Source organism: Parasteatoda tepidariorum, chromosome 4 (assembly GCF_043381705.1).
Source record: "Parasteatoda tepidariorum isolate YZ-2023 chromosome 4, CAS_Ptep_4.0, whole genome shotgun sequence".
Taxonomy (NCBI): domain Eukaryota; kingdom Metazoa; phylum Arthropoda; class Arachnida; order Araneae; family Theridiidae; genus Parasteatoda; species Parasteatoda tepidariorum.
In genome coordinates this window covers 36,749,540-36,768,609 of record NC_092207.1, presented here as the reverse complement: position 1 = coordinate 36,768,609, position 19,070 = coordinate 36,749,540, and the positions used below count along the sequence as shown (strand labels likewise).

Sequence of the window (19,070 nt, the reverse complement as noted above, 5' to 3'; positions counted from 1 at the left end):
TTTGACGGCACGTCTATGACCTCATTAAACAATTTTTTAAAAAAATGGCACGTTGGTGCATATAGGTTCGCCACCCCTGGTATAGGGTAAACAGGGCCTGGCTTGCGCCTATGTAGACACACAGGAAATGCATATACACAAACGCAACGAATTTTCCTAAATTTTAGTGAATAGCTCAGAAAATCTAAATTGACCTATATATATATATATATATATATTTAAAAAATTAGCCCAATGCTTGTAAGTATTGAGATTTAAATTTATATTATGAAATTTATATGGAAATACTTTTAAGAAACAGAAATAAGGCAACCTACCTTGAAAAATTGATCAAATATTTAAAAAAAATTTCAGTTGATACTTAATACTTACTGATACTAGATACATAAATGTAAACAAAAATTTCACTCAAAATTTTAAATAACTTTCATGACGATGATTCATATTTCAGGTGACGCATTTCAAGTTATAGATATTTCTAGTTGCATTCTTAGACCCTCCTCAGATGTACGATCTCATTTTTGAAGAATCGAATCACATTGTGAGCAATGTTTACAAAAACTGTTCTTCTTCTTAAACCAAACATTCCGAATAAAAGAAGCCGACCCTTATCGTTATTAGTCCCGATACAACAATGATTTGAAATAAATATTTGAACAGTAAATTGCCCTCTCCTTTCCTCTTATTAATCTGTATCTGAATTGATGCAATTTTTAATGTATTGGTCGGAATCAAATATTATTTCATAATTTAATCACTTTACGCACGAAATTTGATATTGATTCCCATGAAACAAAGTGTTTGGAGTCGTTTGTGCTTTATTCTAGGTAAATAATGCTATTTTTTTAATCTAGTATAGAAAAATAAATATTATAGAAACATTAAAAGAAGTGATCGCTTATGCTAATTAGACTTTTCTAGATTAATAGAAACTGATTAGTTGCCAACTGTTCAAAGTATTTATGAATTCATGCTGTTTTTTTAATGATTTTATTACAATCAAATATTATTTCATAATTGAATAATTTCTCTCTCGTAATTTAATAATGATTTCCGTGAAACAACGAGTTTGGAGTCACTGTTGTTTAATTCTATGTTAATAATGACATTTCTTTAATCTTGTATAGAAAATTAAATATTATAGAAACATTAAAAGAAGTGATCGCTTATTCTGAGTAGATTTATGATCTAGGTTAATAGAAACTGATTAGTTGCAAACTGTTCAAAATGTATAGGAATTCATGCTGTTTTTTTAATGATTTTATTAGAATCAAATATTATTTCATAATTGAATAATTTCTCTCTCGTAATTTGATAATGATTTCCGTGAAACAACGAGTTTGGAGTCACTGTTGTTTAATTCTATGTTAATAATGCCATTTCTTTAATCTTGTATAGAAAATTAAATATTATAGAAACATTAAAAGAAGTGATTGCTTATTCTGATTAGATTTATGTTCTAGGTTAATAGAAACTGATTAGTTGCAAACTGTTCAAAATGTATAGGAATTCATGCTGTTTTTTTAATGATTTTATTACAATCAAATATTATTTCATAATTAAATAATTTCTCTCATGTAATTTGATAATGATTCCCATGAAACAAAAAGTTTGGAGTCATTTTTGTTTAATTCTCGGTAAATAATGCCATTTCTTTAATCTTGTATAGAAAATTAAACATTATAGAAACATTAAAAGAAGTGATCGCTTATGCTAAATCGCTTTATTTTCTAGATTAATAGAAATTCATTAGTTGCAAACTATTCAAAATGAGCATGAATTTATCCTGTTTTTGAATGATTTTATTTTAATCAAATATCATTTTACAAATAAATCACTTCACTTTCATTTAATTTGCCATTGATTCCCCTGAAGCATATATTAGGAGCCATTTTTGTTTATTCTAGGTAAAAAAATACTATTTCTTTAATCTTATACAGGGAAAGAAATATTATAGAAATATTGAAAACGTGGTTGCTTATTATGTTTATGTTTTAGGTCATTATATACTAATTGTTTACAAATTATTAAAAATGTGTGCATTAAGCAAAGATACTAATTTTAATTATTTTTGTATTATCAATAAAATTCCTTAATTTTCTTAGTTCTTGAATTATTAGGTTGAATTTTTCACTCTTAGTATTACAAGAATGTAATATTAGTAAAATTAATGATTTAATTGTTGTTATCATTAATAATTAACTCTCCTACACATGAGCATAATTTCTTCTATCCCGTAATGACCAATTACGCAAAAGAGCCTTCGTAGTTTTCCTGTAGTTGTTGTTTAAAATTAAAGCATAACTGCAAAATTATTATGAAAACGCACTAAAAACAAAAGTCGTCATAATTATTGATGAATAGTTAAAAAAAAATTATATTTTCATCTTTATTATTTTGTTGAAATGTACGCAGACCCTCCCAATTTTACGTTCATTAGTAAAATAAAATGTGACGGAGNCTTCGATACCTGTTTTCTCCGAGCGGAGCTCGGTCACCCGCTGGTAAATAATAATGATTTGAATAACTAAAATGGTGATGAAACCTTTTGCATATTTACTTGCTTTTCTGTGTAAGCATTGAACGAATGCTTCTGGTTAATATTTAAATACTATATGGTGATCCAAACAATAACAAATCGTATATTGAATAAATAATACTTTTTTTACGATTTCTGGAAAATTTATTTTTTTAAATTACAACACAATTGTTAGACGGGTGCAAAATGATCGTTTAGCGAGCTAAAATTGCAGATTAAGACCTAAAAAAAGAGACAAAAATTTTGTTAATTACGCGTGTGAACAATTTTCTTTCCTCTGTTGCATAAGATTTTTTTAACAGATCTTAGATACTTTCGTATAGCTGATTTAAAATCGGCAATCGGTTTTTCTCGCCACGGTACAGATTTCTTTTCAAAATTTATTCTTTTTAGTCTATTTATTACCGAAATATACAAGTTTAAAAACGTTATAGATAACAGAAGGTGGCGTAAATGCTCCGGCAAACTCTAGGAGAGTTAGGGCACATCAGCAGGATTAAAACTGCATGGAACTAATGAGTAAATAATGATGATTAGAATAATAGCTGAAATTCTTTAGAAACCTTTATAAAATGTAGCTGTTTTTATATGTAATCATTAAACTAATGCGTCAGGATAACTTTTAAACAATATCTGGTGATCCAGACAATTAAAAATAGGATTTTGAATAAATAATCCCAAGAAACTGAGGCAGTAAGATGTTACTGCCTCAGATGTAAGATGTTTCTGATTTGTTTTAAGATTCATAGTTTGAAATATAAAATTACATTCTTTAAAATGAATTAAAGATTTGTATACATTACAATTGGAATTTTTTACGGTATAATTAAATAAAATAATAAAGAATCATTATTAAGAGTTATTTTTTGCGCGAAATTAAATTTTTGGATAAACGAATTTTATAACTGTGTACTAACATTTTCTTCAATTCGCTTTCAAAGTTCTTGTGGTATGGCGAAATACGTGAAAAATAAAATAAAAATTAAGGAGTCCCAACTTTCAACTGCTCTTCTCACCAAACTATTAGGAGCATATTCCTCAAATTGCGGCTGCCCTATATCTATATAGGGTCAAGTATCAAAATCCTTTGAAAAAAGTGTATGTTTATTCAGAAAAAATACGTTTTTGTGTCTGATTACATAACTTAAAATTTCGTTTGCATTAATTAGTTAGCATAATAGCGTTACCCCCGTGAATCATTAAGATTGAATCTAAGGACATGAAAATCATACATTATTCTGGGTGATCCGTATTTCTTTTCTTGCATTGGGCAAAATGAAAACAAGAGCATTTTAATAACTTTTGATCTAATGGTCAAATTTTCATCATTCGAGAGACAAACCTTAAATATGGTGACTAGTTTGAGTAGATGATATTTAAAATTATGAAATCAGACACTAATACGTACCTGAAAGAGCATACCATTTTCTCGATGGATTTGAGTACATGGCTCTTAAAAAGGGGGAAGAGTAGCCACAATATAGAATGTTATGGTCTCGATAGTGTAGTCAGGAGAACGATCGAAAGTTTGGACCCCTTAATTCTTTAGTCATTTTTCGAAGAACACTAAAAAATTAGGAGCTATATAATTTCTCTAGAATCCCCATGATTAAAAAAAACGTAATAGAATACGACGCTAGTAAACAATATTGTATGTTCAAGAACTTTTTTTGAATCTCTTCCCTTTTTATAAATTAACAAAATATTGCGTATATATACTAGTATGAATCCTGAAATTTGATTCAGAACACCATTAGCAAAAAATATGGCTCCTTATTTCTGAAAGTTTTATGAGTAGAAGTAGAATGAATTCTTTTCAGTGTTATTGGTTTCGTTTAGTAGAATTTTTGTTCTTAGCACAGGGAATATAATAAAATTATAAGAATAAAAATGTACGATATTTTGGAAAAATTCATTTATCAGAGCATTAGCGAAACAGCTCTGCAAATAATTTGTAGGTGGAAAACATTTTTCAGTTTTGTGAAATCTTCTTTATTAATTCACATAGTGGGGCCCATGAAGATTAAATAAAAAAATATATATTATAAGTAACCATTGTGAAATTAATGATTTTACATTTTCAGAACGATTTCTCCTCATTTGCCCTGTAGCAAAAACCATATTATAATATGTTTTTTGTTACAGTTAATTTATATTCTGCAGCTCTAAATTCGCAACCAAATTTTTGTGATAATTAAGAGTTTTTTCTCCTTCATTCTTTTTCTGTTGAAACAATTTCACGCCTAAAAAATGAAGAAATTGAGCTTGATTCTTGTTAATTGATATGCCAGAAGATATGCTAACAATGAATTTATATGCTAAATAATAGAAAAAAAGTTTTCCCGGATTTTATTAAACTGAAACCCTACGAAGTTGCTGAGAATAAAAAATAATTATGACACTTTAGATTCCAGAAGCTGAATATAGAATGTCATCTAAAATAATAAGATGAAGAGTTTGTTTGTCTGTGTGTCTCTCATAACTCCAGACGTTCCATCGTTCTGACATTTAGGCAGCGGCTACAAGGGGCAAATTTAGTAATTCTAAAATACGGTTGAATTCTTCAATTAGTTGGTTTGGTAGAGTGGTATACGAAGTGGAATTTTTTCATTGGCTTAGAACTCGCTGTTGATAAAAGTAAGACTGTTGCAGACGATTTTTCTTTTTTTCAAAATATTTTTAAAGATAACATCTCTGATATTTTTCAGCTTATAGCTCTCATTAAAAAAAGAAGTTTTTTGCATGTTCTTTAATATTTAATTTATTTTTTATCCGTTATGTCAGATATATCAATGATTAGCATGAACTGGATAGCATTGGCGGATTACGTCACATTGGTATTTGTAAAGTTATTTGAAGCCACGCGTTTATTTTGTTTGGAGTTATGTTTTTAAAATGGGAACCTATAAACTAATAATTTCAAATCAACAGTAATTGAAATAAAAAAATAATAAGCTGTGTACTGAAAAAGCAAATTTAATGGATAAACAGCACAAATTCGTATATAAGTAACAAAAAAATTCCATACTTTTATTGACGCGAATGATGCTTGATTAAATTTGCTATTAAGTAACAATTTCATTAAAACAGATAACTACATTCGAAAAAGCAAAATGAATGGGGAAAAGGTACTTATTCCTTTAGAGGAACTGTGAGAAATCGCTATGCTATTATTGACTCCAATGAAGCTTAATTAATTTTGATAATGTGTGTAAATTTAAATAAAAAATAAGAAGTGTACTAGAAGGAAAAACTAATGGAGAAAAGGTACTAATTCGCCTAGGGAAAACAGTAAAAATCAAACTATTATAAACTCCAATGATGCTTAATAAATATTGGTAATAAGTGCTAATTGAGAGGGGAAAAATATGCTATGTACTGTAAAGCAAAATTAATAGAGAGAGGTACTAAATCTTTTAGAAAAAAATATGAGTTATCGCCGTATTATTATTGACGCTATTGATGCTTAATTAATTTTGATAATAATTGAAAATTGAAATTTTAAAAAAAATATATGTTAAAAGCAATATTAATGGAAAAATGGTACTAAATGTAAAAGAGAAGAGTAAAAAAATCGTCAAATTATTATTAACGCCAATGATGCTTAATGAACTTGGTAATAAGTACTAACTGAAATAAAAAAAACAAGCTACATTCTCTAAGTATCATAAAGCAAAATTAATACGGAAATGGCACTAATTCGTTTAGGAGAAATGTAAAATATCGTCATATTATTATTGACGCCAATGATACTTAATTATTTTAGGTACTACTGGTGCAATGGTAATTGGTGCATTTTTAGTTGGTACCAAATGCACAAATGTAGCTAATAATCTATTACATTAGTATATTTGATACCTATTAAAACTTCATCAATACTGCTTTGATATAGATACTGTGAAAATATGTTTTTTACGGTCCCTCTAAAGGTACAAGTACCAGAAAAAATCGCTTGATTGTGGTGAAGTTTGACCATCACAAGTTGGCCTCAAACAACAGCGTCATGCTGAAAACAGTTCAAATTCATTTTGATGGAATGAATTACTAAATTCTTAAGAATAATTTCTTACGAACATTAAATATTTTACAAGTAATTAAATAAATATAAAATTCTAATTATACATTTAAATTTTAACGTAATCCCTCCAGTCCTAGTATTAGAACACATAGTATTCGGCCTTAGTATTAGAAAACCTAGTATTTGGTCCTAGCATTAGAACCCTTAGTACTCGGTAGTAGTATGAGAACACCTAGTATTCGTCCATAGTATTAGAACACCTAGTACTCGGCACTAGTATCAGATTTAGTTCGGCCTTAGTATTAGAACATAGTATTCGTGATACCATTTCGTGACTCCAATGAGTTTGGTCCTAGTATTAAAACACAACATTACATTCTCTATATTCCTTATTTTTAAGATTTTTATGGGTGAAACCTAACAATGCATGCAAGAATAGAAATACGTTTTTAAATTTGCTCGGTGAATGGCAACACGCCCAGAATAGACAAAATAAATAAAAATTCTGCTATTCATTTGCAGCTAAAAGCTTTGCATCTTTTTTTAGTTTTCAAAACATTATTCTATGTAATTCCTTGAGTCTTAAAAATATTCCACAGTACAAATTAGACTTTTTAATGACCAATTAAGAACTTTTAACTAAAAATTTAGTATTCCTTTCAGCTGAAAAAATTTTCTCATTTTGCTTAATTATAACCTGGTGTCCTATTATTAGAACTTTACTTGATTAAAACTTCATTCGCTTCAAAAAGCGAATGAAGTTTTTATTCAAGTGAAGATTGGAGATGTTAAACATTAAAATGGTTTATTTTTTTGAGGAAATTTTAAATGCTTCCCTAACGTTTTTCTTAAAACTAAAATATGTAGTTAGAATTAAATTATATTGTTTGTGCTATTAAATGCTAAATCTATTCAATTATGCATTTTAACTTAATCCTTTAATTTGCTAATGATTCTCCTGAAACGGGCATCTTATGAAATCACTTGCTTAGTAATCGATGACTGAAACCACAATTTTAGTAATTTAATTTTATACTATCAAAATGATTAGGATTATATATATTGAAAAAGTGAACATCTGATGTCATAGTTGAATAAATTTGCATTTGTTAAAATAAATAATGAGTTTCGAAATCTTTAATGTTTACTATTTCGAATTGGTAATTTTTTTACATTTACATTTGTTTTTTTCCTGTTCAAATTTGGATTTTACATATTTTGAGTATTGGTTCTAATAATTTAGATTGATGGGATATTTGTAATACTTTAACAATCAATCGCCACTTACTTGGAAAAATAATTTTCTGCTATTCTTCCTAAAAAGAATAAACTTAAACTGTTATTTTTTTAATTAATTATCTTTAAACTTTTCTACCAATACCAATTCTTTTATTCTTTTATCAATGATACACTGGATTAGGAACTAAAGTGTTACTCAAAACACCTGTTCATACCCACGTTATCAGTAAAGCCTTAAGTTATAAAAAATACTGCCTTAATACGGTGAATTTAAATTATCTGTGATTTCAAAATCTGGATGGTTTTTTTCTTATCTTGAAATTCTAAATAAAAAATCAATTTGAAACTTTGTGAATGAATTTCTATGTCTCATCTCGATAATTTTTTAATAAGATTTGACCAGAGGAATCATCAATTTCAAATCTCAAATTTCAAATCTCAAATTTCAAATTAAAATTATTTTCTTATTACAATAATTTTTTATTCAAAATGGATTTGAATAAGAAATCACTAAAATGTATATTAATAGTGCAATCAATCTAATTTAATTTAATATAGTTTTCTTTAAATGTTAATTAGTGGCTATTGCTAATATGTTAATCAGAGGTTACTGTTAAAATGTTAATCAGTAATCAAGCTTGAAGCATAATCATCATAAAGGGGTAAAACTGGTGTTCTAATATCGCTTTAAACAAATAATTCATCGTTCATATTTAAGATCTATTGGAATTCAGGAATTTCTTAAATTTAGAATTTTAATTGAAAAGACTAATCAGATTATGATCTTCATCCTATTTATTTGCATTTTTAATACTTATATATTTCTTATTTTAAATTTTTACTTGATTGGCAGTGCATATAATGCCGTACATTTGAAAAAAATAACATGAGTGCTTTACCATAGATTTCAAGAAAAGTAGTTTAGCAACTACTTTTCCCTTTACTAATACAATCAAAAACTGATAAAAGAAATTTAATGTTTGAAATATATATATTTTTTCAAAATGTAGTTTATCATAAAAAATCAGTTGTGTATAAGTTCTCAATCTTTATTTTTCTTTTAACGATTACGCTTATTTTTTAAGTGCACGACTGTATACACCTATTTGAGAGCATTTACGAAGTATAAGTTAGAATTCATATAAATGAAAGCATACAAAGCAACTCTGTTTCTGTCAGAAATATAAGTTTATCCTTTTAAGTAAAAAATTTGCGGTCAGTAAAAAAATACGATATTTTGAAGAGAAGAAAAAAACGCAAAAAGTGAATTTAGCATTAAGGAGCTCTAATTTTCGACCACTCTCCTAACTAAACTATTGGGAACCACATTTTATAGATTCTGGCTACCCTCCCTCAGTATTTTCAGAGTCAAAAATCCAAATTCGTCGAATAAAAAACATGTTCATTCTGAGAGTAAACGCTTTTGTGTATGATTCCGTAACTTAATTAATAGTTCAATTCTAATTTATTAGCATAGTTGACATTTTAAACTATTTATATTAGCACTGAGCACGTGAAAATTCACACAATAAAAACAAAGTATTTATGGGTAATGATTTTTTCATTTAAAAAATAAATAAGAAAAATTATAAAAATTAAAGAAAAAAGAAATAGAAAAAGCTTTATTGATGACCATCCTTTAATAATATTTTGCATTGCTCTCATAACATGCACAAAATATATAGAAATATGCACTTTTGTTGAAAGTTTTTGTGCATATTGAACCCTGATCTCTCCCAAATATGGTGCTAAGTTGAACAGATTATTGTACACCTTTAACTTAATTAGACAATCAAATATGTTACGACCTTAATATGGTGCTAAGTTGACCAAATTATCGTACACCTTTAACTTGAATAGAGCATCAAATATGCTACAACTTTAATATGGTACTAAGTTGAATAAATTATCCTACACCTTTTACTTGATTAGACGATCAATATGCTACAACCTTAAAATGGTACTAAGTTGACCAAATTATTGTACACCTTAAACTTGATTACACGATCAAATTTCCTACAGCCTCAATATAGTGCTAAGTTGGCAAATTATCGTTCACTTTAACTCTGATTGGAACTCTGATAGAATTAGCTATAACTTTAATAGGGTGCTAAGTTGACTAAGTTACCGTACACCATAAACTTGATTAGATTATCATATGTGCTACATCCATAATATGGTGCTAAGTTGACCTAATTATATTGTACATCATAAATTTGATTAGAGGATACTATGTTTTTGATTTGAACAGTATAATAAGTATCAGCGTATAAAGTATCATTATAAATATCAATTTAAATTTTATAATGAATACCAAGGTGCTAAATGATTTTTTTTTTAAAAATCAGATCTTTTTTAATAAAGTCTGATATTTCTCTTTTAAACTTGAATTTAATTTTATGTTTTTGTTAAATTATTGAATAAACGATTCAAATGGTAATCTTTATTATATTATTTCAGGTAATCTTTATTATATTATTATATTCTTTATATTATTATATTCTTTATCATATTACATATGGGTGATTCTCACGAAATATGACAATTCGCTGTCCCTTGCTCCAAGATCTAATACTATAATACAAAAAGAACTTTTTTTTTAAAAAAAATTTATAAATTGCATTTCAAAATGACTTTGCACTAGCATTAACTCTTTTGTATAGTTAAAAAATTTAATTGAACTTCAAAATGTCATTTTCCTGGCATGTCCCAAACAATGTTTGCAATAATAACTACCTTCGAAACTTCCCATAAATTTTTCAATATCTAATTTTTTTTATCTCAACCGGTGTAAGCATTTCTAGAATATACGCAGAGGGTATTATTTACAAAAACATCGTTTAAAATAATTTTCTATTTTTTTCTGTCAATAATTTGTTTATCCCAAGAAGATATGTCATTTTCCTGGCTACTTTTATTTAGTGGTTTATAACCAAAATTGATAGAGCCAGCAATCAATATCTTATGTTAACAGATAGATTAGATGCCCTCCTATAGGAACATGCCTTGTTGCATGAATAAAGAACCAATTTTCAGGTTCAAAATCTATTTCAAAAAATTTTTCAAGATGAGTAGGTTTTTGTGTTGTCATTTTCCTGGCTTCTTGAAATCATTAATAACATAAACTACATAGATTTATCTGAGTTATTTTAAGAACTGTTGTTTTCTGCAGAATGTAAACGTCTTAGGCCAAAATATTAAATTAAAGTAAAGTTATATGCTATAAAACGTAACAAATTGTAAAAAATATTTTTCATAAATATATTCCAACATCTAAAAAATTTATGAATAAAATTTAAAAAAATGTCATCAGTCATCTGCTTATTTTCATGACTATCTTTGCATTGATTAATTTGCATTTTTTTTTCAGTAATCGCTATGAAATGACGTTTGCATATATTTGTATAATTTTTAAAAATCATCCTATTACTTTAGAAAGTTTGTATTTTATTCTGACTTCTCATAAACAATGTAATCATACATCTGCTTATTTTTTATCACTATCTTTTCATTGTTGAATTTGCATTTTTTTGTGTTCAGTAATCGCAATAAATTGACGCTTGAGCATATTTGTATAATTTTTAAAAATCACTCTATTACTTTAAAAATGCTCTATTTTGTTTTGACTTCCCCACATTTTTTTTTTTAAAAAAACTTAAATAATTGTCTGAATCATTGTTTATTTTTTAATAGCATGATTTTTAAAAAAATAAAAAGTTTAAATTTAATAATTTGATTTAATTTTGCGACACTTTACGTACTTAAAAAGCAACTAACGAAAAAAGAACGTTTGTCGCTTTCTAATGTCACTTATCAACCTTTAAATGATAAATAAAAAATATATGTTTATAAGTAAAAGAGCACGAAAACCACGCTTACATGGGAAACAAAAAACTCTTCTGCAGCTGCTTGCTTGGGTTAGTTTTGTTCATAACACGCAAAAGTACATAAGGATATGAAAGATTGATACAAAGCGATAAAGATTAATATAAAAACATATAGAGCAAAGAATTTTAATACTTAATTATTAATTCTTTAATAAAATCATTAGGGCTTTTGCAATTGAAATACGGAGATCTTCTTCAATAGCAATATTATATGAAAGAGCAGTGGTGGTCGCCTTCCAATGAGGTGAATCGGGTTCAAACCCCAGCGATGACTGGACGATACGAATTCCACGCCCGGCTTGCAGCGACCACTGTGCTGATGTAAAATATCCTCAGTAGTAGACAGATCATGGGTTAAAGTCCCATTACCGTAAAGCTAATCATGGGACTTTTTCGTGGTTTTCCTCTATCAGTTAACAAGGTTTTCCTATCCAATAAGTTCCACCAAAAAGTCCTCCATGAAGTCCAATTTCTCCCAATGCTTGATCCAGGTGTTCCCTTGTCTTCTGGATTGGGTTCAAAATTACAAGGCTACAAGGTTGAACATTAGTAGTCGTGAACCCAAAATTGGGTCAGCGATGGTTATAAAATATTGCATGAAAAAAAAACTATAAATATTAAAGCTACTGAACCTTATCGCAGCAGGTGTAAATTTAAAATGAAATCGGAGAGTTAAAAATACGGAAGCATATTTTCTTAATGTTATGCAGCATTTTTTTTTTCAATTTCTATCTTGCTTTTTTGTTTTTGGATGTGTTTCAAATATTTTCTTGTAATTGTTTTAAAAACAATCCCAGTACCTGTAAAGATGTTGTACTATTGTTTACTATGTTGGATTAAAATTTAATCGCACCTTTTTATCAACTAAAAAATTCCTTAAAGTGAGTTCTAAAATGTGATGAATATTTTATAATTATGTAAAACTAGAATAATTAATAAAATGAACAAACTTTAAAAGCTAAAAATATTTCCTAATTAATTGTAGTTTCTTTTCTAAAATAGATAAAACATTATTAGATGAAATTTTTATTAAAATAAGTTTTAACAAAAGTAACGTATTATTAATTAACTGGGAAGTAGTTTTTTACAATTTTAAAATTTTGATGTTTAATAGGAAAAAACTTTGATTTTTAGCTTCAATTATTTGCTTTGCGAATGTAATTTATGCAAAGCACTTAAAAAATTTTAACCATTTTTAAAACTTAAAAAGTACTTATTAGTGGTTATCCATTGTTTCCTATTAGTTATATGTTATAAAATATCTAAATTTAGTAAAATTGTAAGCAATTTTGTATAGTTTACACAAAGTGAAAAATTAGAATTTTAAAATAATTTTTAATATTGCAAAGTGTACTCGAAAAATGACCGGCTATTTTACATTTCCGTTAACCTCAATGCTTCTAAAGCTTTTAACCTTACTCCATTACCTTTATAAGTTCAAAACACGAATCTGCCAGAAAAGAGACCTTATCTCAACTGTCACGCGATACCTTTTATTTCCGCCAAAATCGCCAAAAGAAAAGGAAACACGTGACAAAGGGCAGTTTGATATTTGGGACGAAGAGCAGTGGGGAAATATAACAGCGTCCTTACATACTTCTATTACAGCTCTATGGTAATCCTGTTAGTTAACAAAAATCCTTACATGACCGGAAAAGGAATTACGAACAAACCATCACACACATGTTGCTTTAAAACGGAAGTAACCAGTTTCTTTCACAGTGAAAAGACAGCTTTGGAAGAAATAGGTTTTTCAAAACTATATAGTATAAGAAATGAACAAAAACTTTTTTACTTAAAAAAAGAAGATAAAAAAAGACAGAAACATCATAAATTAACTTTTTACATACGACTATTAGCATGTTAGAGCATGTTATTCAGATCCATTTATTGTAACAACTGTATAAAAAAATGGTTAAAACAATCTAATTTTTATATGGGTCACTTAATTTAAATAATCGTATTAATTTCCAAGCTATTCAATAGATAATTTTTACACAATAGAAAATGAAAAAGGAACAATTTGAACGAAAAGTAAAGTTAATAAATTTCTTAGAAAATTAAAATTACTGTCGTTTTTAATATTTTACATGATTTACGTGAAACCTAATTTTATAAGTTTTACAAAGAACTACTAAAATATCATTATCAAGTTTTAATATTACTACTGAATTAAAAATTTTTTATACTATCCGATACTCTTCTACAAATCACATACTGAATTCATAATTTACGAATACATACTTTTTGAATTTTATAATCAAATTTCGTTAAGGTCATGCTATTTGATCCAATTCTCAAACAGACTCTTAAGTAATATAATAAATAAATGTTAAAATTCTTCATAAAATGTAAATAAATAATAGGAAGATAGTTTTATTTAAAAGTTAGCGTGAATTTTTTTTACTTTCTGATTGCATATTAAATTTTTAAATTTGATTTGCTTAAATTTAAACTTATATTTTATAGTCGCTTAACAGCAGACCCAATTTTTGCATTTACGACTACTAATGTTCAACTACGTAGCCTTGTAATTTTGAACCCAATCCAGAAGACAAGGATCAAGTATTGGGAGAAATTTGCCTTCGTGGATGACTTTTCGATGGAGCTAACCCGTATTTGCGTTACATGGAGAGGAAGACCACGAGAACCTCCCACCGTTATTCTGACGGCAAGCGAAATCCAACCCATGATCCGTCTACCACTGAGGATATTTCACGTCAGCACTGTGTTTGATGCAAGCTGGATGCGGATTTTGTATCGACCAGCCATCGCCGGGATTCGAACCCGGTTCACCTCATTGGAAAGCGAACGCTCTATCCCCTGAATCATCTCGGCTCATATCATTTTTATAGTCAGCACCATCACTATTGTGTCAGTTATGCATGATTTTTTCTCTTAAAAGCTTTAGGGATGGATGAGTGCACATGGTAAAATATAAAACCATCATACATCGCTCTATCCCTGAGCCATCAAGGTTTAATTTAAACTTATAATACTTATTAGACATTTTTTTGTTTCATCCATTTTGTCCAATTTCATCTAATGTTTTAGAAAAAATATTTTTCTTTCGAAAGAGACGCCAACTCAACTTAAAAATTTAAAATAAGTAAATAATTTGTATAAGCTGAATGATTAATGTCATTCAAACAAGGATTTTTTTTCCTCTTGTGTAAAATTTTTTTAGATTTTCAATATTATTTTGTGGTTTATTAGTGTATAATACAAAATGGTTTCACTTATAGTGATACTATGATTCTAAACCAAAATGCAAAATAGTCAACAAATGTCAGATAAAAAACTAATAATATAATAAAAATTAAATTTCGCCTTGACCTAAATCGTAACTAATCATGACTACAGTTAACTTATTGGGTTCTAATTAAAAATCATTACAATTTAAATTTTTTTTCTGTATTGAACAGAAAATATTCTGTGATGATTAAAGTCCTATTGTTCAAAAGTTTAAATAATGATAAAGTACAAGCAAATTACGAAACTTTTTCAAGGTTTCCGTATTTTCCCAATTGTTAGTAAATAGTTGCTTACCCAGAATTACTTATTTCGGAATTTTATCACACAATTAAAGATACAATATTTTAGTGTTAAAAAGTGATTGTACTAAATACAATTTGCTTGAGGAAGTGTAAAATACAAATTACGAACTGTGACTCTTTATTTGAATTTCAATTATTTTTATTTTTTTAATTACTGAACATATTGTTGTTACTTGACGTTGCGTTTTAGTGATCTTTATAAACGTATTCACCGTTACAAATTCATTATTTGTGAACTATTCTGTTTAAGATTTTCTCACGTAGTACCTTTTAGTTTAGGAATTAAAGAACGCAATTGTGATATTTGCTTGTTACACCAAACATTTGGATTTAATAAAAGATTCAAGAATAAGGGTAAATAACCTTTATTTTTCTAACTCTTTTTTAGTTACTTGATTTACGTTTAGAATTAATAAAATGTTTGTAATTGAATTATTGGGAGTAGGGACGTAAAAATGTTATAAATTCAAAATCTTAATTGTTTAGACTTAAACCAGATTTTATTTAAATGCTTAACTTGTCGTAATGTTTGAACTTTTTGCAATAAATTATCATTTGTTAATAATAAGTGCGTAGGATGGGAAAAAAAATCCAAGATCAACAAAAATATCTCTCTTTAGTAATGTTGTTGTAGTTCATTTACGTCGCACTAGAGCCTGCACAATGGGCTATTGGCGACGGTCTGGGAATCATCCCTGAAGATGATCCGAAGACATGCCATCACAATTTTGATCCTCTGCAGACGGGATGGAACATCCGCTTCTGTAGCCCGATGACCTGCCTCTTTAGTAATGATAACATATTTCAAATTTGTTGATAATTTAAAGAAGATTAGATTTCATTATTTTTAAAAAGTTTAAATGTTAATTAGGGCTGCTTTGTTGGACCATTTATCCCTTTTGGACCAGAGGAAGGGGAAAGAAGTACCTCACGCACCGAGTTTATAGGTACTAATAATCGAGTACGTATTTGTACTAATATGAGATATGATACGAGAGTATCATATTGAGATCCGGTCCGAGTGATCTGGGGCTGCTAGAGTCAGAAAGGCTCGTTTAATATATGATACCGTGCACAGTAAAAAATTTCGGTTAAACTGTATAAATTTCCGACACTTTCGATGCATATCATTCGTAGAATTCATATCACCCTAAAATATTATACCGTAACTTTTTCAGTATTGTTAATTTAGAGTGATTTAGTGGTTTTACGGTTATTATAACAGCAAAAATTACTATAAATCAGTTTTTTTTGTTCCATAACATGTTTCGATAAAATTAGATTTTACGGTAAAAAGTACCGGCAAATATCCGGAATTTTTTATAGTGTGGGTCATGAAAGAAGAATCGTTTCATCACGCAAAGTACTGAAAAATGTGAATGTAACCAGGGTAAAAGTTTCTTTCAACGCATTTTCTGCTGTTTTGAATTACCAAAGTTTCAAGCATATGAAGTAAAATATGTATTTTTATTTGTTTCAACTATAGAAAAATATAACAATAATTAACATTAAGAATTATTTATTTCACTCATAATAACAAAGGAGATTTTGTTCTGATTAGCAAATATTATCTCTTAAACGAAAACGTAAAGAGAAAACCGTGTTTTAATTTATTACGTAATCTATTACATAGTTCGTGCGAATTCTTCACGAATGTTGTCCTTCATGAAAAGTGGAAGAACAACGTAATCTGCATAATGTATGCGAGAAATTATGATTAGAAACATTTCGCAAGGTTATAAATTCTAAATATATTACTAAAATAAAGGCTATAAATTCTAAAAATATTCGAATAAATTTTCGCTATATGTCAAATAATCTTTCTTTTACTTGAAGAATATAAATAATTATTATTTCTTAAATTTTTTTTTAAATTTAAATAACTCTGTGGAGATTTTTTTGAATTAAAACTATGCATATACATTCAAAATTCAAAATATTCATTTTCACGTTATAACATCTTTCCTGTTCATTTGCATTTGAGTATGATATTGGATTGTGTCATGACTACAGGAACTACAGTTATCTATATTTTGAACTGTAATGAATTTAGGTTTAGATGAAACACAGATACTTAGACCTGCAAAATGAGCATATTTTGATAAAGGAAAGTAATCTTTAACTTCAAGCATAACTTTGGGATAAGTAAAATGTTTGTTTCCAAATTTTGAGAGATACTTGGTAGCTAATTATTGTATCTTGGTAGCTAATTATTGTATCTTAAGCATTTTTGGAGTTAATGAGAAATTTCCAATACTTCTTAACGATTTAATATCAATTATCATAAAACAAGCTGAAAAATTAATAAAAATATTTTTCTTTTATTCAAAAGTAAAGCAGAAAAAACTCGTAAAATTTAATAGCACATTACAAAAGGCCAAAAAAACTATTATTTGCAGAAATTATGTAAGATGTAAAAAAATATTTTTACTATTAATTTTCTAAAATGCCAATGAATGCCAATGAAATAAAAATTATATAACTAAACAAATTAAAAAAATTTCTAGTCACTGCAAAAATTCCATTACATTAAATACCAACCATACTCCCTGTGAAGTTTTAATGGCATTTTTAAATCTTTCTCTAAAAAACGAATGAGCTCAGACAATAAATAAAAGAAATTAAGGTAAAATTCAGAAAATAAACCTTTGCATTAACCCATCATAAAGATTTTTAGCTACTGCATTTTGAGTTAACAACTAATTCTTCTTATTTTTTTTTAAAACTTCAATACAAATAAAAATGTTTTGGGATTAATAATAATAAAAATATTACTAAACTTATTAGAATGTGATTATTTTTCCCGGAACCTCGCAAAAATTGGATACTAAATGGAGATGTATGGAAATAAAACACTAAGCTAATTCAAGTACAATAAGCAAGTGTGCGAATGAAAAACGTAAACTCAACTAAATTTTTTATGTCAATAAATAAAAATAAATAAATAAAATTAAATGGCTGAATTTACCCATGACAGCGAAATAGATAAATACCTAGAATTGTTTCCTTGCTCAAATTTGTATTTATTTGAAAACGTCTGCGGCTTTAAAGAAAGTATTTTACTTTATAATCAAGAAAATTACCGAAAATAATGTTTTTTAAAAAATTATTTTTAAACTATATAAATTTTAATTCCGCTCGAAGAAAAGAATAAGATTCTTGTAAAATTACAGTACTGTATGGTGACAACCTTTCTAGCAAAAAAAATGTTTTTTAAATTTAAACAAAAACAACATAATACTGGTTAATGAAAAAAATATGTGATAGTTAAACCATTCATTTAATAATTGTTCAGCTCATGTGATAGCGGTTTACCAAAAATTCTGGTTTTCAAAATTTTAGTTCTATTACCTTATTTAGTAATATATAATACTTATTTAATACAAATTTTTCCCAATACTTGTTCCAGGAGTTCTTCTGGATTGGGTTCAAAACTACAAGGTTACGGAGTTGAACGTTAGAAGTCGCAAACACGAAATTGGGTCGACTAGGTGATTTAGGTTCCAATCCCAGCGATGGCTGGTGGATATGATTCGTCACCCGGATCGCACTGACCACGGTACTGACGTAAAATATCCTCAGTAGTAGACGGATGATAGGCATCACTTTGCCGTCAGGTTAATCGCGGGAAGTTTCCATGGTCTTCCTCTCCTTGTAACGCAAATGCAGGTTTGTGACATCAAAAAGTTATCAACGAAGACTAAATATCTCCTAATACTTGATTCATAAGTGCCCTTGTCTTCTGGATTTGGTTCAAAAATTATAAAGTTGCGGAGTTGAACAATGGTAGTCGTAAACTCTGAATTGAGTCGTCTATATATATATATTAG

General features: G+C 27.9%; 1 protein-coding gene across 4 annotated transcripts in view; it reads right to left on the bottom strand.

Moving 5' to 3' along the window:
* LOC107453245 (uncharacterized) overlaps positions 1 to 19,070 on the bottom strand; it is a 74,424-nt gene that overhangs the window by 52,700 nt on the left and 2,654 nt on the right. The window contains exon 1 of one of the 4 annotated variants that reach the window (XM_043045965.2): positions 7,846 to 7,981. The exons of 1 other annotated variant lie outside the window; for it this stretch is intronic. The gene's annotated coding sequence lies outside the window, so the exon portion shown is untranslated. Of the gene's footprint in view, positions 1 to 372; positions 542 to 7,845; positions 7,982 to 19,070 lie in introns of those variants that run through there. 2 more of the 4 variants (XM_071179659.1, XM_071179660.1) reach the window with 2 other exon arrangements.